General features: G+C 44.9%; 1 protein-coding gene and 1 long non-coding RNA gene across 2 annotated transcripts in view; both read left to right on the forward strand.

The window, feature by feature from the left end:
• Positions 1 to 27,424, forward strand: part of LOC138472515 (trichohyalin-like) — a 1,377,820-nt gene that overhangs the window by 1,099,707 nt on the left and 250,689 nt on the right. The window lies entirely within an intron of this gene.
• LOC138473664 (uncharacterized) overlaps positions 14,691 to 27,424 on the forward strand; it is a 139,774-nt gene continuing 127,040 nt past the window's right edge. Inside the window, exons 1-2 of the long non-coding RNA XR_011268835.1 lie at positions 14,691 to 14,820; positions 15,380 to 15,482. This is a non-coding gene — a long non-coding RNA (uncharacterized lncRNA). The remainder of the gene's footprint in view (positions 14,821 to 15,379; positions 15,483 to 27,424) is intronic.

Consider the following 27,424-nt stretch of genomic DNA (forward strand, 5'->3'; position numbering starts at 1 on the left):
CTTGTAAGATTCTCTGCCACCCGGGGGTGTCCTGGCGCTCACAGGGAAACTTCCGGTAGAACTACAAGAATAGAACAAGAGTATTTAATTAGGGCAAATAAAGGTCTTAAGTAGTTTCCGGAATTGCCTATGATCTTCCGCCAATCTCAGAGTTAGAGGAAGGGTGTTCCAAAGCAAGGGGGCGGCAACTGAAATGCTTTGCCGACAGTCGACTTCTTTTTAAGCCCAGGGAGGAGCAAATGACCAAGATTTGGAGAGTGAAGGTTTCTAGTAGGGAGATAATGGACATTCTTCTCCTGGAGAAACAGAGCACCCTTTTTGTGCAGGGATCGATGGGTCAAACATAAGGCCTCAAATGTAATCCTGCTGTCCACAAGAAGCCAATGAGGCTGGACCAAAGTAGAGGAAATGTGAGCATATTCTGGCAAACCTGCGACAAGACAGGTAGCAGAGTTTTGAAGCATTTGCAGTCTTTTGATAAAATATTTAGGCTCAGCCAGAAGAACGGCTTTACAATAATCGAGAATACCAGAAATCACCCATGTGACAACCGGGCCCCGCAAGGAGTGTGGCAAGTAGGGTAAAACATTTTTTAGTATTCTCAATTTGAAAAATTCTGCTGATAGTTTTCCCAATGACTGACAAATCCTCTAAGGGCTGGTTCAGCTTTAATGGGTAACGTCCCCTCCCCGGGGGTTGGGTTTTGGGCAATAGCATGCACCTGTGTGATGGGAATGGTGCTGTTCCCAGATTTGGCCATGTCTTATGGTCAGGTGGTTTCTCATGGGGCTATCCTAAAGCTACATACGTGTTAGCTGCCATTTTGGATTTTAATTTGGCTTGGGCAACATGTGTGCTTTCATCCCCTCTTCTGGGATCTCTCGTGAGGCTGTCTGCTCATCTCTATGGGCCTCTTTTTGACCAGCATGTAGAAGCAATCCTCTGTAAGATTGGGACGTGATTTTTACGTTCATTTCACCTGCCAAGTGTTTACTTTCTGGAGCTAGTTAACAATGCTCAATTCATTTTATCTTTGAGTGTTTGCTTTCTTTCGCCCCACAGAGGGGGAAACTGCCATATCGTATACACACAGGTTATATGGGATTTCGTATTGATTTTCCTCGGCAGAGCCCAGAGAAAACAAAGTAACAAACCTGTTGTCTGGATTGCAGCAAAGTTTCCTCAAAGCACATCTGTCTATCCGGGCCTGGATGGACAGAGCTTCCTGCTTTCTTGAGCCCATGGGCTTTGATTTAAAAGGGTTTTCTTGTCTTTGGGGCCCCGGCAGTCCCCAGTGGTCACCCTCAGTGAAAGGCAAACTACCTCAGAATGGCTGACTAATCACAGACCTCCTTTGTCCCTAAAATACATCAGTCCAACCAGAATCGGTTTGGACTGGAGGGGTCATCATTAGAAAATGTGCCTTTCAGTCAACAACCCTGCTTTGAGGATTTGCTGTAATTTCTGTCAAAGGCAGTGTGGACCCTCGCGACATAAAACATATGTGGGTCCGGCAACCTTGGACAACCGAAACATACAAAAATGTTTCAGTTCATATTATGCATAATTCTCCTATGCAGGCCTGCAAGATTTAAAGTGAAGGGTCCTAGTAGGGTGAAGTAGACATTGGGCAGTGGACTGACACCCACTAAGCAGAGGTACAGCGTTACCAGGAACAAAGAAGATCTGACATACAAGATAGTAGATGGCCCTTTATGAGGGTGCAGTCTGCGGCTGCAATTAGTTGGAGGTAGTGAAATTCTGCACATTAATTTTGCGGATATCTAGTGCAATTTCATGCATAATTCACCTATTTGGTCCAATTTTGACCTGCTGGAATATTCATTTTTTCCTGCGTGAAATGTTGCAACATTTCACAATTTGGCAATTTTACAGTAATTGTGTGGCTAATTTAAAAAAATGTATTTTCTTGATTTGTTTTGGTTTATTTATAAACCTTTACAAAATCAGACAGTGTGGTTTTGATCTTTCCTGGTTTATTACACAGTGTGGTAACTGACATGCCTAAAGACACCAAGCAACACATTGGGCCTCATTACGAGTCCGGCGGTAACCGAGGCGGTAAAACCGCCTGGTTACTGCCGGACTCGTATTACCATTCCGCCTCCGTGACTCCCGGAAATACCAGGGCATTGCAACCCTGGTGTCCCGGGAATTCCGGAGGCGGAATGGTGTTAATCCCCATTCCCATTGAGTCCGATAGGACTCAATGGGAACGGGGATCATGGAAACACCGGCACCATCTCGTGATGGTGCTGGTGTTTCCACGTCCGCCTGCAGGCGGGCGGTGTTCAACTCACCAGGTCAGACCTGGCAGTTTGACGCCTCCGCCTGCAGGAGTTGTGATCGCCCAGCATGGAAACAACGCTGGCGGCTGGTTTACCGCCACCGTTGTTTCCATACCGGGCGATTTGTAATGAGGCCCATTGTCTCCACATGAAGTTTGTATATAAAGGGATTGGTCGATTCATGATGGGCCCCTGCAAATAGTGTGTCCTCCAACGCTGTTTTACATTTTTTCCAGAGACACATTCTTTTCCATGTAGCATATGTAGAGAGCGATTGTAGACCCAATTCGCATTTTATCAATTCTAATGGTATGCATTTGGGCAAATGAAACATAACTGGTCTCCAGATTTTGCCTTCAATGTAATTCAGGTGTTCGTATAGTTCGTTCGACACAAGTTCCATACCATACATCAGACGAGGTATAATTTTTTTAATGTAGAATTCCCTCAAGGGGACCATTGAAAATTTACCAAATTTCATATCAATGGCACGCATCTGTCTGATGGCAATTTCAGATTTTAATTTAAGATGGCTTTTTATCAAAGTATTGGAATCAACTCCAGAAAAATAGAAACCCAGATATTTAAGTGTGGATTGGGCTTTGATTGTCTTGTCTCCACAAAACCAAGAAAAGGCGTTTTCTTTCCTGTTACGTCTGCCAAAACGCACAATGACTGTCTTAGATGGATTGATTCTAAGTTGTAGATTAGATATAAACATTTCAAATGCTTTTAATAGTCTTTGAAGACCAATCTTGGTGTTATCCATCAAAAGAAAGTCGTCTGCATATGCCAACCATGACAGGCATATATTATCCAACTTAGGGTAAACTAAACCTTTACCACTCAGGGCCTTGTTTGCACCACTAACATATAAATTGGAAACTGTGGGTGCCAGCATACACCCTTGTCGTAGTCCATTAGGGATGATAAGTTCCTTAGACAACAGGCCCTCAGAGTTTAGACGCACCAACAGCCTTGTATCAGTGTATAGAGCAATAATGATATCCAGTAAGTGTAAAGGAATTTCAAGATCTTTTAACCTCTGCCACAGAAGATTCCTGTCAACCAAGTCAAAGGCAGAGCTTAGATCCATCGAAGCAACAAAGAGGGATCTTTTGCCTATTAACATAGACTTAGCTATTAGGGATTTTAATATTAGCCCCCCACAGTCAGTTCCAATATGTTTTTTAAATCCTATTTGTTTGGGATCTAGGATGGATTTTTCACTGATCCATTCTTGTAATTCCGATAAGACAAGGGAACAGAATATTTTAGACTCTGCATCAGCAATCGCAATTGGTCTGTAATTGGTACGACACAGACGAGAGCCCTTCTTAAAAACCGGGATCACAATTGAGACTTTCCATGATTGGGGAATACATTTGTGCAATACAATGTTACCATAAAGTATATACAAAACCTTGGCCCAAATAACTGGGTTGAGATTCAATAATTTATTGGAAAGATTATTAGGGTCAGTTGCACCTGAGTTTCTTGATTTGTTTGTAAGAGTGATTATGTCCTCCATCGTAAATTGCAATAACCATTCAGGTCTATGTAAAATCGTAAAACTCTCTCTTCTCTTGCTGTCGGTATACAATTTGGAGAAGTGACCCAACCATAAATCTTCTGAGAATACATTTAGAACAGCGTCTTTCTGAGGTCTTTCTAAATCATTAATTAGGGTCCAGAAATTCATACAGTTATGTCCACGGAGAGATTTCAACATGGCTTTCCCATCGTGCTGTGAATGGCTTCCTCTATGATGGATTACCAAAGCTTTGTTTAATTTTTTTCCTCTCAATCAAGGCGAAATAGTGAGACAATTCCTGCTTTTTTTAGATGTCTAAGCTCTTTCCTATAAATGATCTTACGTTCATGAAGAGCAATGTCCATGAGATGTCTGTGGCTTTTAGTTAAGTTGGGGTTCTTATGTGGGTTTCCCAACAGATTAGTTATAGAAGATTTAATGTAGTTGGTAAAGTTTGTGGCCGTATAGCAGTCAGCACGTTTGTAAATCGACATATTGTCATAATCTCTGACCATAGTAGCAGTGAGTTTAGCATTTTGTCTATGACACCATTTAATTCTATTCCCTCTGACATTAACCCCCACATTGTGAGTGTATGACTTCACAGTCAGTTTAATGTAGTCAACTGTCATTTCGAAAGTAAGGAAACAGTGATCACTGCTACCAGAATTGTTAACTTCAAACTTACACAAAGCTTTAGACAAAGCGGCTGATAGGAAAACATAATCTATGACAGATTCTAAACCTCTAGCCTCCACGTGTAATGATCGTTGTATAGAAGATCCAAACCCCAAGACTCTGCAAAGTGAGTCCACAGTCTCCCCCGTAGTTTGGAGTTTCCCCCCACTCTAACTTGTGCACCAGAAATAGCAAGAGCAACATCCCCCGCTAACCGGTCACAATAACACTTGGCATTCATATCCCCAGCAATTATAATCTGTCCTCCCTGGTTTGTTTGTAACCATAATTCCATTATAGATCCCAAATTTACTAATTCTTTTTCAAGTTGAAGGTCAGTTAGTTCACTGGGATTCCAGTACACATTAATAATGAGCATCGAACAACCGTCGCTACTCCCCCCAACTTAAAGGAAACCACTAGAAAGTGGTGGGAGCAGAACCATTCCCCAGTTTTTATCATTTTGTTGGCTTGTTTAGCAGCTATGATCAAACCCCCCTTCGGACGTCCCTTATTTGTACCATAAGCACAAGCTGAGGTAACATCAAAGCCATCCCAACACAACTGAGCTCTGGAACAGGTCTCCTGTAGGAGAATGAAATCAAACTGGGCCAGATATCTCATAAGTGTTTCATTATGCAACAGGTTGAGACAGCCTCTCGAGTTCCAGCTCAGACATTTTAAATTGTGGCAGGAGCTAGAGAGGCTTGCCCAGCTGCTTAAGTGTGTCAATCGATTCCCTTAGTGACAATGCCAGCCATCGCCAATCCTGTTTGTTCGAATCTGGTTCAGCCTTAGAGATGTCATTGCCTAAGTTTTTCTCTTGATACCCCCCATCATGAGACACCGGCTTCTGTATCGATCTTGGTGGAGGTTGCACGTTAGATCTATATTCGTATATATCAAAACCACAGTCTTGTAGTTGATCTGCCTCCTTTAAAAGCATCGACCTGACCAATGGTGAGGGAATACACAAGGTGCACATAATCATACCTAAATTTGTGTATAAAATCCACCAGTTTAATATCAGATGAAGTAATTAGGCTGAGCTCAGGAATGGTCCCCAGTAATGATAAAATGTATGGTCTATTCAAGGATAGATGTCCCTTATCCTCAAATAAAGTTTTGAGGATTAGCCCAGGCATCTCTGGAAAAGTTGGTTGTCTTAAATCAGTGTGCCGATTACCAAGCGTCTGATACTCACTGGCAAACTCACACTCATTCGACTTAGCACCAAGAACAACCTTTCCAGGTCCTACTGAAGTAGTCCCGGCACTTGTAAAAGGTAGGGATTCTTGAGTCATCCTTGATTGGGATAGAGCATCAAAGGTGTTCCCAAGTCCCGAAGAAAGATCTTTCCTAAGCACCTTAATGATCAGTTGCCGTAATTCATTAGCATTCATAACATTTTTAGTGACCTCAAGGCCCACGTCAGCCTCACAATCGGCCTTCAGTGGGGGTGCAACCTCAGTCTTAATGGTATTAGCTCTAAATTCAATGTCATACTGCTTTGTAGTCTGTGACACTCTCTTATCTCTCTTACATTCTGCATTACCCACACCCATGTTCACAGTAGTTACATCCGTTTTATGACCTTGAGCCCCTGGTGTAGCAGTTTTCTCAGTGTCAACCAATTTCCCTTCAGTCAATACACAGGTGTCTCTGCCACCCTGTGTATGATTTGCCCCCAAACCGACTCAAAATTCGAGGTCAGACTATTAGTACCTAACATAGGCACAGTTTTAAAGATCTCAAACATTACATCTCTTTTCTTCTTCATAGCATCATTCAAAGAATCCTCACCATCAGTGAACCGATCTTGTACAGTTACTTCATTTCTAGTTTTGTGATTCACCAAATTACCCATCACAGTGTAGTCTGTGTTAGGCAATACTTCCTTGTGTACAGCGACAGAGGGTTCGCCCTCCTCATCTGTCATTATCTGTTTCGGTTCAACATCCCTCAAGAATTGAAGTTTTTTTGAGAGCAGCAATGGTATTATTATTCTTTTTTCTTTGTTTAGCCATTTTTTTCCCCTGCCTTTTGGATAGTTTCACCTCGAAGCCGTCACTAATAGGACACTCTAAAGAGACATTCCCATCAGTGACAACCCTTGGATTTTCCTCACACAGACCTTCATTCGGAACAGTATCTTTTGAACGGTTCCCCCCCTCCGTTTCCTGAGTTGATGCAATTATAATAATTTCATCCTTTGAGGAGGTATTGTTGGATCGAGTACATAATTGGTCCACTTCACTATCTTTCTCATTTGAAATAGCTTCAGACTTCAAGGCCTGAACAAGAGACTCAGTGAATCTCAGATGTAGTTTGTCCTCCTCTTTGGCCAAACTCAGTAAGGCTGCTGTCTGTTTCCTTGATTCAGAGAGCAGCAGTCTTTTAAATATGCTCATCATAGCAGAAAAATCAGACCCCATGGCATGTTGGGTTAAATCATTAATGTTCCCCACCATACCAGCCACTGGGTTTATACCTTCCAGTGGTATGGTAAATGGGAAATCTGAAAGATTCTCATAGCAGAAACTGCTTGAATTGGATACTTCCACCACGGCCGATTTATCACCGTTAACCAGTATTTTTCCTTTAGCTAGGGTGGAGTTAGGTGAGTCTAGGTCAACAAAGATTGGCTGTGACGGATCAATTTGATCCTCAATGGTTTTACAGTCGGGGGAACATTCTTGCGCACATTGCAGGAGGGCTTCCTCCTCATCATTCACAGTAGGTAATGGAAGAGCAGCACCCGTGCGGGACTAGCACGTCTCGTACTGACAGCAGTGAAAAAGTCAACCCCTGCATCTTTCCTCATGACTGGGAGTTCGTTTTTCCGCATGATTATAAATTAATTGTTAGCAATAACAGTAAGTACTAAGATAAATATTGGCAGAAACAATACTCTGACACACTTACTGATAATAAAAAAGTACTCCTACCCCGACCCCCGCCAGCCGAACAGCCCAACAGCCAGACACTTTCGCACACTTCTGGATGCGCGCGCAAGATGCGCCTGCACCGGGTTCAAGTGAGCGAGCTGGACCAATGGGAGGCAGGAGGGGCGGGCCACAAGGCAGGGCAGTAGCACTGCGGGCAAAAAACAAAGTCAGTATCAGGCTCAAAGTCTTTAGTCTTGCGCGCCAACGTGCGCGCGCCTGTGTAACTGTAGATAAACACCCGACACAGTCTTTATAATTACTTGGTAGTTGTGTGTTTCAGGAACGGCGTTCTTCTTCTTGCCGACTCGCGAGGCAACAAAAGTCGGGCTCAATCAAGAAAGGAAAAGAGCAGAGGGAATTCACTCCAGCCCAACAGCCAGACACTTTCGCACACTTCCGGATGCGCGCGCAAGATGCGCGTGCACCGGTTTCAAGTGAGCGAGCTGGACCAATGGGAGGCAGGAAGGGCGGCCCAGAAGGCAGGGCAGTAGCGTTGGTAGTTGCGTGTTTCAGGAACGGCATTCTTATTCTTGCCGACTCGCGAGGCAACAAAAGTCGGGCTCAATCAAGAAAGGAACAGAGCAGAGGGCATTCACTCCAGCCCAACAGCCAGACACTTTCGCACACTTCCGGACACTTCCGGTTTACTACCGAATTTCAAAATGACTGCAATTTCGCCTGTGAGAAATGTACAATTTTCGGGTTTCGCAGGAGCAACATTTGCAATGCAAAAATGACTTTTGCCAGGATATGGCAAAAGCAAACTATAGGGCGAAACTTTCCAATTTCACTATGCATAGGAAATTTCACCCGCCCTTTCTTGTAGGCTGCGCTCAGCTTACTACTGTACCACACAACTGTGTACTGTTTATTTTTTGTGGGGCGTGGGGGAGGGTTTGCACTTGTATAAATGCGCTCCGCGTTGTATGAGGAACAAAGTTGTTTTTGAAAGGAAGTGGTGACGATTTGGAGAGCCGAGGAAGGAAAAGCGGAGAGAGAAGGAGCACGAACGGTAGAAAGGCGAATACACAGAGGAGAGGTGAAAGTGTGAGGTGGAGAATGGAAAGACTTGGGCAGAGAGACATAAAGAGGGGCAGAAGAGTAAAATAAAGTTAGAAATTAAGAATGAAGAAGGGAGATGAAGGTGAGACATGAGTTGTGGATGGTAAGAAATAAATTACATCTCTAATGGACGAGATTGGAATAAAATGGGTGAAGCATAAGGAGTGGGGGAAGAAAGGAGAGAAAGGAGGAGCTAATAAAGGCAAGAGACAAGAATTAACAGCAGGAAAGGAGGTGGCGGGAGAGAAGTGGGGAACTGGAGGATGGGGAGAGAAGGAAAGACGGAAGACGGTTAACATAAAGTCCCGAAAGCAGAACAACTGTAGGGCTGGAAGAGAGAGCGAGGAAGACGGATCAGGTGAGGGCTGGATGCCTAGAAAGGAGGTGAATAGAGACTGTTCCCTGTGGGGGAACTGGGGGAGAGCAAGTGGATACATAACAGAACTGAAAAGAGAGGAGACAAGGCCAGGGAACAGAAGAGATGTCAAATGAGAATGGTACCATGTGGCCAAGGCAGCTTTAATGCATTGCTCGTTGATACTATTGCAGATTCTTTCACTGGCATCCTGGGGCCTGTGCTGCACCATACCCACTCCTACAGAGGTCTGGTGCCACCTCACCCAGGAATGAAATTATGTTCAGTGACCTAGGACCCCTTGAATCCACACAGGGGGCAGGGACAACATGGAGACCAGCACCCTGAACAGGAGACTGCGAAACTACTCAGCCAAGACAAGAAGTAAATGAGGGGACAGTTGAAACCCCACAGACTCTAAGTGACCTTCATGTTATCACAAGGAGGCAGAGGCCAAGGGAAGAGAGGGAAGGACCTGCATACTACGCCCCTCAAGCAAGCTGGAATTGCCTTTGCTTTCTTTGGCTGTCCCCCATTCTTACACCCCATTCACTCTTAACTGATGCCATACAGTTGTTGTAAATAAACTCTTTTGAACAATACTTTTTATCATCTCATGCTGTCTGTTTATGTATGGGCCGTGGCCCACACAACCCACCCAAGTTCCTTCACCTACCATAAGGATCCCCTTTGTTACCTGTTAGCCCCCAGTGGTTTCGGGGAGCCTTGGAGCTGCTGCTTGAGCCTGCATGCTATTGGAATGTTGTCATCAAACTGTGCACTCTTTCCACCATGGATCCCTGGGGAGCAGACTATGCACCAGTCTACCGTCAGCCCCCAGGGAGTGGAGGCCAGACTGTCTCACTAGTTGTTAGCTAGTGAGCTTGCTCCTTAATCTACAATCTACCATGGAATTCTGTGGACGGCTGTGTGGGTCGCAAAGATTTGGCCTCCATGTAAGACTAAAATCTCACGCTGTTAACCATCTTCTCTTCCTTTCTGCATGAGCCTATGCTTGCTTCTGACAGGAGCTTCCGTGGGTATCAGAGTGGGAGAGATGCCAAAGTCACCATTGTATTGCCTGATCAATGATGCTAGCCGATTAATAAACAGCAATACCAAGAGGACCTTTAGCTCGATTAACCTGAGGCTCTGAATCACTGAAACAGAAAAGGTGGTGATACATTGACCCTGCTCTGATAATCTTAGGCTGTGCTATTGATGCAATTCATCCACAGGAAAGCTACAGCTCTGCATATTATCTTCCCCTTAGCTGATGCTAACAGAGCAGCCATGGTAATAGAAAGAGCCGCCTTTAATGAAAGAATCAGCCCAAACAGTAAACAAAAAGGGAAGACATGCCTACGTGGAGACAACCTGATACAACAGTGGCACTGACCCACTGAATTTAATAGCTCTCCGTTAACCCAAATCTGATCACCTGCAACAGTTAAAAGGGGGAGGCTATGGAGGCACGCTTATTTGTGAGGCGTGTTTGATTTTGGGTATTCATAATTTTTTCCATAACTTTCAACCTGGGGAGCAATTCTGCTTCAAAGAGGTGGTGCCCATAACTGAGTTGTGCGCTAGGTTGTGCTTGCTTTACCGAGAAATTAAAAGGGCTTTGTGAGCAGGGAAAGCTGTCTTTTAGCATTTGCCTCTATTCAGCATATAAGGACTTTTATACATACTAGAAGAAAGGAGGTAGAAAACAAAGAAACCGTCCATACTGTTGAACACATTTACATTACAAACATGGTGAGATCTTCCTTGCATCTCAATGCAGACTCCATCTAAGGAAAGCAGGATTCATGGATTCAACGCAACCACTACCTGGAAAAAACGATAGCTCAATTAGCCTGTAACAGGTCCCCAGGGGGAAGCTAAGGAGGCACGTAGCTTGTACCACCATGAGAATAGTGGTTTCACATATACCAGTCCCTTTAGCTTCTCCCGAGAGGAGGTTGGTTGGCCAGTGATCCTCAACATTTTAACATTTTTATTACCCAATGGGGATTGCACTTTCTATGCAGGTTAGTGTCCTTTCTTACTAAGGAGTCCAATATGGTGTTTATCCTTTCCTATGTGACTGGAGACAGTGCAACCTCTAAAATACCTTTAGTGACACAGGATAGTCTCATTCTTTACAATGTTACCTTATTTAAAGCTGAGATGAAAATAATTTTGGAAAGATTGTCACTCCAAGTTGTGGACAGTGAGTTACCACATTTGAGGCAGGGAAACAAAGACCATTTTAGCGTATTGCAAAGTTCAACACACTTGTATTAGAAAGTGCATGTCCAGAGTATAAGAGAGCTTCCCTGTTCTAGAGGGATTTTGTAATCATTTGAAGAAGATTTGGAGCAGTTGACTGGTTGGCTACATGTAATGGGTAAATAGAGTTTGCCCTACAGTTGGACTTCCTCTTCAGTGAGTGTAAAGGAGAGTGACATATGAGTTTAAGTCTCTTTAAGGACGACGACCTGCTGAGCCCAACAAGACTAGACTTGAGTAGAGAAACCAAGAATCAGAATATCCTGAAACTCCCAGTAAGAGATCAGTGTGACGTCCACTTGCTAATAAAGCGAAGAAAAGAACAACAACAAATAATCTCTTTATGTACTGCATGTGTTGGGGTACGGAGGTGCATATTCTCAGTGACTGCCCATGGTGGCCAATGAGGTTCACTAGTACCACCAATCCCTCCATTGGGAGAATTTAGCAGGTGGCCACCATTTAACAGAGTTCAGTGCCCACATATCCATTAATGAATCCTTAGGGTTCCCAAAGGAGTACAGACTTTTCAGAGAGTTAAAGGCCAAGCAGGAACCATGATACTAAAGTGGATTGGGAGGAACAGTCTGCTACGGGAGTTGCTATGCGAGGAGCCTGAATCTTTATCAGTATGTGCAAATTGGGATAATCCAGTTGAAGCACACAAAAGCCCTCAATACATGTGGGCATACATGTAGGATCATTTTGTAATAACCAAATAAATTCTGAAGCTTTCTTGATTTGTCTGTCTTTTGTCTTTGGTTTACGTGATTCTTAAAAGTTAAAGATATTTTATCGTGGGTTTCCCATAATGTGGATGTCCTTGCGGAAAAATGATCCTTGGATATCAAAGAAACATAACGTTGTATAAAGTCAGAATTATGACATAAACCCTCCTGATGAACTGCCAATACTACTAGGTGGAGAAACACGTGTCGAGGGACTTATCTTCTTTCTTTCAATTGGTGCATGGAATTGCCTGACCTGCAAATGTGGAGGTCTAGGAAATCCACTGCTTGGTATTCTAGCAACAATGGACGTGGGAACGCTGTCCACCTCCATACCTCAACTAGAAGGGCTGGAGGCACTGCAGACCTGTCTTGACAAAAGAATAGATACCATCACCACTCCCACTAACTTCATTTTGGAATGTGCAAGGCTAGCAATGACAGAAAACATCTTTTTTTTCCAAGAACAACTGTACCAACAAGTCAAGAGAGTTTGTATGGGGGCGACTTTTGCCCCCGACGTCGCCAAGGTATACATGGCACAATATGAAGCAGACCACATCACCGCCAACACCAACCCATTCAAGGATAACATTGTATTGTGGCGTCGCTACATAGACGATGTCCTGTTGATTTGGACGGGTACCCAAGAAGACCTTGAAATCTTCCACCAATGGCTCAACGGACGCAATGGGTATATCTGATTTACCATCAAATGGTATTACCAAGCAGTGGATTTCCTAGACCTCCACATTTACAGGTCAGGCACTACCCTGAAAACAGAGCTTTTCAGGAAACCTACTGATAGGAATAGCCTACTCCACTCCTTGAGCTATGACCCTCAAGGTCTGAAGTACAATTTGCCCTACTGACAATTCCTTAGGATCAGAAGGAACTGCTCCGAAAAAGAGAAATATAAGCAACATGCTAACAGTTTACATTCCAGGCTGGCCAACATAGGTTACCTCAAAAAGTCAATAAAGACGGCACACGGATCGCGAGTTCTGCCTTACACTAAAAACAAAAAAATCTATGGATCGGATCGTGTGTGTCACCACATACAGTCCTCTCAGCAACCTCATAAAAAGTACGATCAACAGAAATTGGCACTTGATTAAAAACGAGAGTACCCTGGACAAGAAACCCGTTTTTGCATTTAAGAAGAACAAAAATCTAAGAGATACCTTAGTACATACCTACATTGAACCAACGAAAGAACCAAACACATTGTGGAACCTTCCATCTGTGTTAGGACATTTCAGATGTGAGCAGTGTGTCGCGTGTCAGAACACACAACCAACTAAAATATTCATGCACAATGATTTCCGGTGGAATCTCAAAAGTCATACCAACTGTAACAGTACATTTACCATTTACGTTATCAAGTGCCCATGTAATCTGATATACGTTGAGAAAACTACTAGACCTATCAAACAGCGCATCTCAGAACACAGGTCTTGTATTAAGAACAAAATACCGGACAAACCCCTGGTTGAACACTACAGCCAGATAGGACATTCCAACGAAGATATGAGTTGGGTAATAGTACACCAGCTCACCCCACAAAAAAGAGCTGATGATATAAACAAATCACTGACCCAATTAGAACAGCGTTGGGTACATCGCCTAAAAACGGTCAGGAATGGTTTGAACATCACTGTCGAATGGAAACTTTTCTGGCATTAGTCCCCTACACCAGAGGCAATAGGGGTCCTTCTTCTCACCATAGACGGCGCCAGCCACTGAGATAGAGCACCCATTAAGGAGGTGCCACACTTTACACATCTTGAGCCCATACCTCTGTTGCACAAATTGGGTTCAGATATTGATCTGGTGTTGATGTATACTCTATCCGATATGCCACTGATGTGCCTCCCATTTTGGCAATCATCCACTTGCTACATGTGCAATCATCTGCTTTCTACATGTGCAGTCAGGGTCCGAATAACAGGGGGGTTCTGTCACAAGATTGATCAAATCCCCACAATTGGGGTCTGCCTTTGTCATCCCCACGCTATGGCAAGAAGTATTGTGTTATCCTTTTTCCTTCTCCTCACTGATTGTTTACAGGGATGTGCTCCTTTTTGCATCTAGACCACTCATTGGAATACAAGTGGAGCATTTGTATATTTTGATGATATGGCTCCACACTTTATTCTAGTTCAAAACATAAGTAAGCAAACATCTGCTTGCTTTCCACTTATGTAATCTGAGGTTTTCAAGTAGCAGGGTGAGTCAGTCTCGGACAACACTGATTACACGACCACCATGGAAGTTCATCTGGTTTGTCGCCTCGCTATTGTCCAAAGGCATAGTTCCCCCCCCTTCTGTCTTAACCCCGACAGCAGGTGCCATAGGGCTTCCCCCACCTGCAGACTTTTCGCCAGTAATCATTTGAGTTTTATGTGGCCGAGGGCATGGTAGCTCTGTTCCTCCTTCTTTAGCAGATGCCGGCTGTCAATCAGGTGTATGTTGGAGAGCTCACCCTGCTACCACATTGATCGATACGAGTTGAGTTCTGGTGATATTATTTGTGTCTTGTTTGGTACATTAAGTGCAACAGTGAAGGGTGCATGCAAGCACCTAGAAGTGCCCTGTTTGGAACCACCCATCTGGTTGTCACACAGGCCAGTAACATTCCGTTCCACCACATTACATTCTCACTAAGCCCTCATTACTCGGCTGCTTTCTCGGCTAGGGGGTGGGACCGGTGCTGAGATACAGCACACGGCGGCCAACCATTGGCTGTCCCCATGACTACGCCAGCTTGGCATGCGGCGTGTCATCCAAAAATGACTGACTTTACTTTATTAACAATGCATTGCCCAGGCAAAGCCATACGATTGTGAACCAGTTTTCTCCCGTCTTCCTTGGCAGCGTTCTGGAGACGGCAACAGCAGATCTTAGCAACGTGCTGACACCGTTTCAAGAAGTAAGTGCCTCGCACATAGATTATCAATTCTATCATTAGCACTTAGCCGCTCCATTCGGGCGCCGTATTCCGGCGGCAGGAGCATTGATTCCCCCACACTTGCTTAGTCTTTTTAGAATGTCAGTACGGGCGCATGGGCACTACGTGTTATCTTCCACATCTCGGCGTATCCCTTAGTGTCAAATGACCGTGCCATTATTCAGGCAACAGGAGCTATATACATATATTTTATAATGTGAATTCACTCCTTTGCATCGCCGGTCCTCCTCACTACCACAGGGAAATACACAGTGCGAGCGTGCTCTGTATGATGTTCAAGGCGCTCCTGCACATCTCACCAAGGCATTTATTTAGACAATGCCCTGTCTAGCATGCTGCACCATATACGGTCTGGTCGTCCAACAACATTAACAGCCTCACTAGACGGGGAACCACGCTTACACCTGCCCTGGGTGTCCAAACTACTGCGACACACAGAACACTGGCGTTGTCACGCGCAATCCTAGACACCGCCTCCATGAAAGGATGCCTACTACATGCACGCCTTTTCTTTTTGCAGCCTGGAGATTTATTCCTGGGATGCAGCTGGTTTGTTCCACCAGTGTGCATTTATCGCATGGACTAGGAATCAAGTATACCACCCTACATCCATTCCCACTGAGGTAAGAAGATCCTCGCCCCTTAAGCTCAAGGTCCTTTACCACTTGAGATATTGTACTTGAGATATTGTACTCCAAGCACTCAGTGGCTGCATAGTCTTTACACCCCTGCTTTTGTCTCTTTAGGCAACTGGGGGATTCTCGCTTTCACCAAGTATATGGTGACTACCGTCTCCTACCATCACAACAGGGGATTAGCTCACAAGCTTTTACCGTAGCAAAGGTTTGCATCCAGTAAGCCTTGCGATGTGTTACTCCAACACTTTCGCCTTTTTTCTTACCTAATTCTGCATTAATAGCTTTATGTTACTAAAGAATTAAATATTTGAGATCACACTCTTTCTGAACCACACATCTCTTGTCATTATTGTTTTGACAGAGACCCATAGGGCACCCCCCTTTTACCAACTTGACCGTCCTGATGAAGCCCAACTACATGCAAGCTCCACCAAGCAGCTTTACCTTTTTGGCCAAAACACAATAGTGTCCACGACCTCTCTACCATTCCAGTGTCCACCATTAACACTGATATTTGTTCACTGTAATTTTCTGTTCTGTGCTCACATGTTATTTGTAAATTCAATTATGTTGATCTAAAAAGGAAAAACATGTTCTATGTTCACCCATATCCAGTCTAGTAGACTGGACTGTACTTATGTGTATTGTATACAAAATTGTGAAATGGTAAGTGTCCTTGGTTGCTTTTGATTATGAGAAACAAATGTATATTAAAAATTGTGGGGTCAATAATCCTCCTGACCCTGGTCCAATCTAGAAATTTGTTTCATTGTGAAGGAATACATTTATGAAAGTTCATGGGATCTCGCACCCTGATTGCTTTCTTGTAAATAGGACATAGAATTGCATCATTCCAGGGGTTTGGAAAAATATTTGCTGTTAGCATGATGTTAAAGATGTAAAACAGGATGACCGACCAAAAAGGGTGTCATAGTTGAAAAGATCTGCAGGTACGCTATACAGCCTTGAGGCTTTACCTGCTCTTTGTGCTTTGATTGACTTCATTACGTAATCCCATCTAAAACTCATTTTACAGTTTGTTGAGCCCCCAACGGGGGAGGTAATGGGAGAACTACTCTTGTGGGGGAATCGTGACAGAGGATAAGCCTTAGGCGATGGCGGGGAAATGTCTGAGTAAAGTTCAGAGAAATTATTCACCCAGTCATCTGCCAGGAGGAGCCAGGACATTACCTGTCCTGAGCCAGAGGTTGGCCGACCTGACTTTACAATTTTCCAGAATCTATCCTATTTTTGGCTTGGGATGCTTACAAAATGGTATCCCAGGGTTCGTCAACTAGGTCTAATTGCCTATTTCTAATGGCTTGTTTGTATTCCAATCTTCTTTTTCACATAACCCTAGTATTGATGGGTTTTGCTTTGAAAGTGGTTAATAGCTTATTTTTTGCTAGCCTGCAGAGCTATCCTACAATTTGACTTGCCCTTGTTTTGGCCTCAAAGTGTCCAGTGAGGATGTGCAAAATGTTTTCCATTTGCTCATGGTGTACCTTAGTACTACTGGGGGTCGGGGGCTCAAGATTATCGATTTTTTGATGAGAGGCTTGATTTTTTGGTTATGATTCGCTCAAATAAGAGGGAAGCATTATTGGGGATCCAGAATAATGTTCCATGAGTAGTGCGGATGTACCCTCCGGACTTGTTCAGGTTTTCGTTATGTGTGGAAAAAGCATGATTAAGAGATGTTTTAAAACTGAGCCTGAGTGGAAAGGTGTAACTTTCTAGCCTCTTGTCAATGCGGAAATCTATAATATCATTCCAACAGGACACAGGAAAGACAATGGGCCTCATTACGAGTGTGGCTGTCCGGAAATAAGGGTGGCAGCATGCTTACCAGCACCCTTGTTTCTGAACCGCCCACTACAAGTCTGCCTGCAGGGGATGTTGCGCACGGCAGGCCTGCCCCTGCCGGGCACAACTGCCCCTGCAGGCAGACTTGTCACAGAAATACTGGCACTGTCAGTGACTGTGGCGGTGCTTCCGAGTACCCATTCCCATGAAGGGAATGGGGACTTACAAAATCTGCCACCTGACTTCCTGCTCCTCCGGGACTTGTAATGTACCGGTAGCACCAGGAAGTCAAGCAGCTGATTCTGTGTTACGGGGTTGGCAGCAACCCACCGGTAGCACCGGCGGGTTACCGCTAACCTCGTAATGAGGCCCAATGTAATAATTACTTCCCTTCTTTGCCTGATCTTTTGTCTACTATGGTTGATTTGTCCACACAATATGCTCGATCACACTCAACATCATACAGGTCATCCCTGGGCCTCCACCCATTTGAACATTAAAATCGCACACAATTATCCAAATAGTGGTAGAAGGCATTGTCTCCATTGGTGCTTGCATTGACTTGTAAAATGCATTTAGAGAAGATCCTCTAGCAGTATTATTTGTTTCATAAAATTTCACAATGCCATACTGCAAGTTTGTACCACCCATAATACGTATGAGTTCTAGGGAGCCTCTTAGTAGGGTCGATACAGACACAGCCAGCCCAGCAGCATTTTGGCCCCTCTTGCTTTTAGAGGCTGATAGAGAATAGGTGCAATAACCCTCTAGTACGATATCGTCCAGCCGCCACGTCTCCTGTAACAGGATGATGTCATGTTTGATGATAAACTGAATCAACTCGTCCTCTGAAGTGTTATGAAGGCCCCCTGCAATGTTTCACGATAAGATCTTCAAGGGCCAGAAGGGGCTGTCAGTAGTAACTGGAGTGGGGTGCTGTGATGAATTCAATGGAATCATCACGGATTCCCTGGTGATTCCCATGTGGCCTGGGGATGGCAGCCGCAACCTGATTCTGAACCTGGGGGTGGATATATGAGGGAGGATCACATGGGAGGAGACAACTACCGGGGAGGTATCATGGCTTCATTGGATGAGGTGCGGTAGCCCCCCTTTACCCATGAGGAAAACCCCCTGATTCCCAATACGATAAAGACCTATTGCCATGTATTTGTTATCCATAGGAAGAAAAATGAAGAAACCCATTCCCAATATTCTTTAGGTCACACTCCCATCTATGAACTGAAGAAAAAAGTTCCAACAAACCCCTTTTCACTTCTGGTTCCTTTCATGTGGAACAGATCCTGCATGTGGCATCATTGAGAGAAGTTCTCCAAAAGCTTTACATCAAGTGACATTAATAGACTCTAACTCCTACAACCACCTAAGTACTGAGACAAGGAGGATGAAGGAATTGGTGCAAAGTAACTGGAGCCTCAAGCTCAATGAGCATGCTAGCTGTTTGCTGAAAACACCCATGCAGAGGACATTTAAAGATGGCAACCGCACTATGACAGATGTTTCAGGAGAAGACGTTGCATCTTCCACAGAGGCGAGCAAATGGTGGAGGTACGAGCCGGTGTGACGTAGCAGTGGAGCTCGCCAGCAGAGAAGGAGAGTCCCATTGCACGAGCAGGACGTGCCATGGAGCCGCCAGGAGCTGTGAGAGAGTTCATGGGGACTCGGCAGATGGACAAGGCAGCGTGATCCTTACTAGAACAGTAGGTTGCACCAGGCAGTTGGAAGTGCATACATAATCCTGGCAGGGGAGTATACTGGGCAAATTGCAGACATGCACAAAATGTTAAAGAAGGACAGTGTTTGTTAGACAAAGAAGAAACGTGTGTTAAAAAAAGATAACTACAGAACTTTATACCTAACAGGATTGCTATGGGCCAAGGAGAGACACAAAAAGCAGTTAGAATAAGAGACATTGCCATCCCATTGCAGAATCCAGGGAACGGCAACCACCCTCTGGACCCAAGGTCTTTTTCATCTTGGAGAACATTTACATTAGAACCATTCTATGTTTTCTTTATGAACACTTTTTTTTGCCAATATCAGGTTAAAGACATATCCATTCTCACTTTATTATTTTGTTTGTAGTGTGAGGGTCAGGTTAGAATGTTTGTGAACAAGAACGGCTTTTGATTTTCTGACACTTAGACACAGACAGATCTTTACATTTTGGTTTTTAGGTAGGGAAACTCCTCTTTAGAACAGGGTCAGAGAGACATTTTTCGAACCCACTTAAGTTGAATAAAAGTCTTTAACCAAAAACATGACAACATTTTGTCCTGCCTTAATTTCTGACCACTCACATATGATGTCAGGAGTGGAATCGGGCTCAATTGACATAAACTGGGGAACACTTAGATTTGAGAGACTCAGCAACCAAGCTTCCGATCCATCAGTTGTCACAGAACACTCTATCGGATTTGACTTGTGCAGTAGCAGGGCAGAATTGATCCAACCTGCGGACTGAGTTTTAATACCTACAGACTTAGGGCCTCATTACACGGTAGGCGGTAAAAATCGCCAATTACCGGCATGGCGTAATTAGCGTGTCCGCCCTCGCAAGAGGCCGCAAATTGCGTGCCATTACGAGATCGCGGGCACGAGCCTACCGCCATGCCGGTAATGAGCCTACCGCCATGCCGCAAAAGTGCCCAAAAAGTCCCTTAACGGCATCGTCGAAAGCGCTGTTAGCACTTCCGACCTGCCGCCACATGCAAATAGCTGTCTTCGCAAATAGCGGTGACCGCCATTAGCGGTCACCGCTAATAGCGGTTACCGTAATTATGCGGAACCGGAAATAGCGTCATCGCACCGGAACGGGAAAGAGCACGGCGGCCATCTTTAAAAACACAATCCATTGCCATCCTCCTTATCCAGGACACCTTACCAGGAACCACGTTGGGAAATACACCAAGGACACCGTAAAGATGCCCAAGGGCGTTAATAAATCGTCTGAGCGGCAACGCAAGGAGAAATTTAGCAAGGAGGAGCTCCTTATGCTCACGCAGACACTAGCAGAAAATGCACAGGTGGTCTTCAATAATGACATGCGTCGGGAGACCATTGTGAAGAAGAAGGCCATCTGGGAAGAGGTAGCCCACAAGGTCAGCGCGGTAGGCACCACAACCCGCACAGTTAAAGACTGCCGAAAGAGGTGGGATGACCTCCGGCTCCGTGTGCGGAACATTCTATCCGTTAACCGCAACCTGGCTACGGGCACAGGAGGAGGCAGTGAATCACCAATCAAGCTCACTCAGTGGGAGGAGACGTGTGCATCAACTATCGGGGTGGAATCCATCGAGGGAGTTGGACAAATGGAGCATGGCGTGGCCATTTTATCCGATGGAGGTGAGTGTATGCATCAAACAATGCACAGTGAAGTGTGATGTTCCCCCCAATCATGTGTCCATATGAATGCCGTGGATCCAGCCACAAACAAACATGTATGCATCACCACATACCCGTACAACACAGAGCCATTCATGCATGACCCGCCCAACATCCACATTACCTGCATCCACACTAAAGAGCCCTAAATGCATAGAACGGCATGACGTATTCATTTAGCTCAAGGCAGGTCGACCCATGACTGATGGTTTTCCACATTTCTCACCCGTACAGGATCACACACTGACACTGAGGAGGCACGCACTTCCACACCTGCTCCCACATTCAGCAAAAAACCCAGGAGGGATGCCACAGGGGACACCGCCGCATCCACAAGGGCAGCCAGGACGAGTGACCATGAGCACAGGGACAAAGGCAGCCGGAACACCAGTTGCACGCATCCACAGGCCATGCCTGCTCCTGTCGTGGCACCCACAGAAGTGTGTCTCCCAGCAGGTGAAGGCAGCATCGAGGGAATGCACTCTGCTGCCACCAGCTCAACGGGTGAGGCAGCAGCCACTGCCCCACATTCAGATGAGGAGGGAACACCTGCCATTGATGATGAAAGCCAGAGCCCCAGACCAACAAGCCCCTTACTGGCAAGCCCGAGGTTCTCTTCAGGTCCGGGTAGTCATGGAGAATCACCCACCCCTGAAGGGCCATGGAGCCCCCAGGTATTCTCTCCTGATGCAAGTGCAATGGATCCAGGTGCATCAGCCATCCCACCAGCACCCACCATGCGACATGACCTCTCGTCCATCTTTCAGAGGCAGACCGAGATGAGTGGTCTAGTAGGGCAACATGTGGCAGAGACAGCCCGCCTGAGGGAGGCCATTGCTACACTTGCACAGCAGACGAGGGAGGGCATGGAGGCATGCACCAACCGAATCTGCAGTGAAATGGCCCAACTGCGGCAGGCCATGAACCGCATAGCAGACGCAATTGAGCGTCGGTGCCCACTCACAGCCCAGGAAGAACCAGGCCCCCCCTCGTCTGGGAGTTCACGTCATACTAGTCCCCTACGCCGGTCTATGCGGAACCTGCGGCGCACCGCTTCACAACCACCTGATGACGATGCAGGCACTGGCAAATAGGGCCACCAAGATTCGGGTGCCACATGTGGTGATGGACACATTCACGCCATGAGACTCACATGGGAGTGTTGAGGGGGTAGGGGTGTAAGGGTGTATTTGGGTGTGTTGAGGGGGGAGGGGGGTAAAGGTGTATTTGGGTGTGTTGAGGGAGCAGGGGGGTAAGGGTGTATTTGTGGAGTTGGGGTAATGCACTTTTCATCACATTATGTTCAATATACACTGTTCTGGTTTGAAACCCAAGCGTGGTCTCCATTATTGTTTATGTGTCATTCATTGTGGACAGGGTCCTTTGTGGGCCTCGAAACATGCACCAGGGCAACAATACCCGTCTACGTCCATGCTATTTCACCTTGGTGCCTGATGAGATTCCAGATTCAGATGCTGATCCACATCGTGTGCCTCCTTGGCACTGCTTCTTTCATGTCCTGCCGGGGCATTCCACCTGCACTCATCCCCAGCCACATCATACTCTTCTGGTGGTTGCATGTCAATTTCAAGTGGCATAGGCACATTCCATCATATGCACATTTTGTGATGCTCTACACATGCCATGGTTGTCTTTGCCACTTTGACACGGCCGTACAGGAGTGCCACACCCAGGCCGCTTAGGCAGAGGAGCACTGTCATTGGAAGGATGTGCAATATTGTTGTCCTCTTCCTGATGGCTCTGTGGGTTCCGTACAGGGGTTAGGAGCCACCTCCTCAGTGGATAGCTGGCATCGCCTGTATGGTGTGAGGAATGGGTACCTGTTACGGCTCACCTCTGGTGCTGGCTGTTGTTGTTGGTGCTGCACTGCTATCATGTACTCCAGCCCATCATGTCATGCTGCTGCTATTGGGACCATCTTGGTGTGGGAAGGGGTGTGGTGTGCTCTTTTGTGCTGCCTGTCTCCATTGCATACACCTGTGCTGATTGTGTCCACCTGTGGCAGATGGGTACACTGCTCAGGTCTCTTAACGGGTGCTTTTCGATGCTGTTATTTGCGCCATGCCGGTAAGGGGTTTTTAGGTGTTTTCCATGCCACTAATGCCATGTCCGCATGGCTTGTGATGCCCTGGTATTAGCGCCATGGCGCTAATTCCGGCATGGGGGTCGCGTGCCCGCGGCTTTGCCGCTATTAGTGGCAACGTAATTAACGGGTGTGCTAATAGCGGTGGGTCCAGGTTGTGATTGGCTTGGGAAATTACCGGTACCGGTAATTCATTACCGGTACCGGTATTCCCTTACTGCACAACGTGTAATGAGGCCCTTAGTCCTCATTCCCCCACCCACATCTTGCATTAGACTTGCCTCTAGCCTGGCGACATGGCCTGGACATCTTAGCAGGTGTCATAGACCCTGTCTACAGAGGTGACATAAAAATCTTGATGCAAAATAACTGCAAAGAGGCATATCAAGTGAAGGCGGGAGAGAGAATAGCCCAGGACATTCTGGAAAAGGCTCTATTTCCCAAACCCAAGGAAGTTAAAAGCACTAACAAGACCAAAAGAGGAACTAGGAGTATTGGGGAGGCAGACAGAATCTCACATTACACCAGAGGCAGTCCCAGATATCAGGAAAAGAGGCGTACATTATTCCTGATCTAACCTTGACCAAAGGAATGGCCCCTAACTTGCTGAGCCTTTCCTTCAGGTCTTAGACAAAGAGGAGGGTAGAAAAAAGCGTGAGCCATTTTTCTTCCTAAAAGCTGGACTGTTATATAGTGGAGATAGCAGGGAAGATGGTATCCTTAGATCACAAATTATGAGGCCCAAAAGTCACACAAAAATTGTCCTGGAAATTGCCCATTCCCAAATAACAGGCGGACATCTAGGGGCAACCAAAACTCAAGCACAGATTCTGAACCGATTCTATTGGCCCGGGATCTATGCAGATGTAAAGAACTTTGTACTCACTTTCTCCCTGCGTTAGAAGACCAGTTTCCAAATTCCCCCTCCAGTTCTATTATAGCCTTTGCCAATCATTGATATACCTTTTTCATGAATCTGCATGGATATAGTTCAACCCCTTGAGCCATAAAAACTGGGAAACCGATACATACTGGTGATATTAGATTACGCAACCCATTATCCTGAAGCCTTTCCTTTATGGAATAATGCAACAACAGATTCTCAAGCATTTAATTCCATTTTATTTTAGAGTTGGGTTTCCAAAGGAGATCTTAACAGACCAAGGATCTACCTTTATGAGCAAATGCATGTCAGAAGCAAAGGAAATTCTTCTGATTAAAACCCTCTGTACTTCGATCTATCAACCGCAAACTGATGGCTTAGTGGAACGGTTCAACAAGACTTTAAAAAAACATTGAAAAGAAACGGGTTGAATCCGATGGGAAAAACTGGGATGTTATGACACCATAGGCCCTTTTTGCCATTAGAAATACTCAACAATCCTCAACAGTATTCTCCCCATCTGAACACTGAACATTCATATGCGAGAGAACCGCAAGATGTCCTTGATATGATGAGTGAGATCTGAGAGAAATTGGAGAACGTAGTTTTACTGCTTTTCCAAACAGCCCAGAGACTAAAAGAGCACATGGCTGCAGTTAGAACTATAGTACAAGCCGACGTGATTAAGACCTAAGAGCACCGGAAAGACTATCTTGATAGAATAGCTGTATTAAGATCCTTTTCTATTGGGCAAAAGGTTCTGGTTCTCCTCCCTTCATCTGAGAACAAAATGTTCTCTAAGTGGCATGTCCCCTACAAAATAATAGAGCAGAGAGGGCCTTATGATTAACGGGTCTCGCAACCAGACAGAAAGATCAAGACTGACATTTATCATGTGAATCTTCTAAAGGAGTGGAGAGAGAATTCCAACAAAGACACTGCAGTGATACTAACCAGCTTATTATCTGATGAATCAAGTAAGAATATTTTGATTCCTGCCGACGTAGCCCAAAATCAAAAAGAGGATTTAATGGACCTCCTAGAACAGTTCCCTGATGTCCTCAGAGCTGAACCTGGTCGGGTAAAAGGAATGTACCATTATATTCATATACCCCAGGAAAGGTAGTCCATTAAAAACCATATCAGATAGTTGAAGCTAGAAAATACATAATTGTGGACGAAATAGAGTATATGTTAGGTGCCAATATCATCGAGCCCTCTCAGAGCCCCTGTCCTCACCTATAGTATTAGTTGCCAAGTCAGATCAATCATGGAGGTTCTGTATTGATTTCAGAAAGGTGAATGCGGTCTCCCAATTCAACAGCTACATTATGCCCACAACTGATGATCTAATTGATCAATTGGGATCTGCATTTTCCTCTCTGTGATTAATCTGACAAAAGGGGTCTGACAAGACCCTGTTAATCCAGCAGACAGGGAGAAAAAAGTATTCTCAACTCCCATTGGGCTTTGTCAGTTGAAGGTGTTACCTTGTGGCTTGCATGGGGCACCAGCTACCTTTCAAGGGTCAATTGACCAAATCCTCCAACCCTGTGCATCTTTCTGTTGAGCACACATCAATGATATCATCTTCCACACCAGGTCTTGGAAAGAGCATGTACATCACCTTTACCTAGTTACCAGAACATTAAGAAAAGCCGTCTCACAGCAAATCCCAAGAAATGCCACTTAGCAAGATCAGCACTCAAATATCTTGGATTGTTCGTAGGTAAGGGGCTGATCCAACCCCAAACTGAAAAAGTCAAGGCAGTCAAAGAAACCCAAAGTCCCAAAACAAAGAAAGACCTGAGAGCCTGTTTGGCTTTAGTAGGATATTACCAACGTTTTATCCCTAGTTTCTCTTCCATCACATCTTGTTTTACTGATGAACTAAAAAATGCTGAATTGCAGAAAATAAAATGGCGAGAGGAAGATCAGTTGTGTTTTGACAAGTTTAAGCACATTCTGTGTAGTGAGCCAGTGTTGAAAGTGGCAGATTTCAACTGGGAAAAGAATAAACCGTGGTAACATTCTGATGTTTGTTTGTCTGCATGGTTAAGAAGCAATGGCCAGGAACTTTGAGACCACGATAGGACAAGCGAATGACAGGATGATACAATCACCCTTAATGAATTTTCTAGTTGGTACGATCCATTTGGACTTGCCATTAGGAGCAGTTGCACATTAATTACTCTCCTTCAAAGCAAGTGCAAGAAGCAAGAGCCAATCCCTATCAATCTACAAATAGTAAAGAAAACTCTTACGTCTGTTGGGAAATGGATAAATGCAGACCTCCAACGGATGGGGAATACGCCAGTATGGCATCATTCCAATCTAACCAACCACTAGAAAAAATGGACTGGAACCTTTGGAAACTGAAAGGTATCCTCACGCTGTATGATGTAGAAGAAGAGTGATGGGTCCTTCACGTCATTTACATAGCTTCAGAGAGAACAAGCCTTCCTTCCTTCAGGGCTTTGAAACTGCTCGATCTGAAAAATGCAATGGGGACCTGAAGACTTCTGTACCTGTCCATGAAAGGGATAGTCTACTTAGGAAAATCCGAGTTGGTGCAACAAGTAATTTCTCCACATTGAGAATAAGAAAAGTGAGTGCACTGGTCTGCATAGATTGCTTCGGCAAGTGCCAATAAGACTGGAGTAGTGACAGAAACATCTTCATTGAGAAACGAAAATCAATGGATCTGATCAATGACATAACAAAGGTGAATCTAAGGCCGGAGGATTGATTCATACAGGCAGAATAACAATGAGAAGAAGTTTAGTGACTTTTGAAGTACATATCTACATTCATATGCAGACTAAAACAGCAGCTTATTATAATTGTTCTTGTGTACAATCTACACTGCCTCCCTGACTAACCTTATTTGCTGGATAGATATCCTATCTTCAGATACTTCTGATTGAAGATATGAATGTTTGACCTTGCAAGCAATCCCTGCTCCCCTAGAGGATTTCCAGGTTTGCCACTTTTCCCATAGCTTCCATCCAACTTTCAAACTTTACCCCCAGTGTTTGAATTGGGTGATGCTGGACAGGATTCAGTGGGGTCACAGTTTATCAAAATAGAACTTGGAGGGGCATACCAAAGCTGTGCATGGGAGAGGGCTTTTCACACCAAGTTCAGACTTCTTGTGTATTGAATTAGGCTTTTCTGGTTGTGCAGTGACCCAGCAGCCTTTCTGTCCTTCATTATTGAAGTCCCCAGTGAATACACTTGCATTTGTATTTGTATTTATCTGAAGAATAGAAGTTACTCACATGAACACATTTACAGAGGGTGGAGGCATTCCCCAGAATGGAACAAATGGAGAGTTAGTTTATGAGTGTGTGAGCAAAGTGGTACATAGAACAGGGACCAATAAAAACATATATATACATTATGGTTAAGTTGCTTAATTCATGGGAAGACCACTTTTTGGTGGCTTTTAACTTCGCTCCCCCTGGAAGAATCCTCACCAAACTTTGAAAAGAAAGTATATGACCTACTCTGAATTCTTTTGGCAAGTTTGGTGAGGCTTGGTACCGCGGGGGGAAAGTTATAAAAAATGTTTTTCCCATAGACTCAATGGGCGAAAACTTTGCGCACGGCTAAAGGCCGAACAGCTGGACGGATTTGCACCAAATTTGCGGCAGGAGCTAGGGCTTGGGTCAGAAAGCGTGCTTTTGTGTGTTTGGTGGAAATCTGACCAGTACTTTTGTTGCAAAG

The sequence above is a fragment of the Ambystoma mexicanum genome, chromosome 8 (genome assembly GCF_040938575.1).
Source record: "Ambystoma mexicanum isolate Mex_15411 chromosome 8, UKY_AmexF1_1, whole genome shotgun sequence".
Classification (NCBI taxonomy): Eukaryota; Metazoa; Chordata; class Amphibia; order Caudata; family Ambystomatidae; genus Ambystoma; species Ambystoma mexicanum.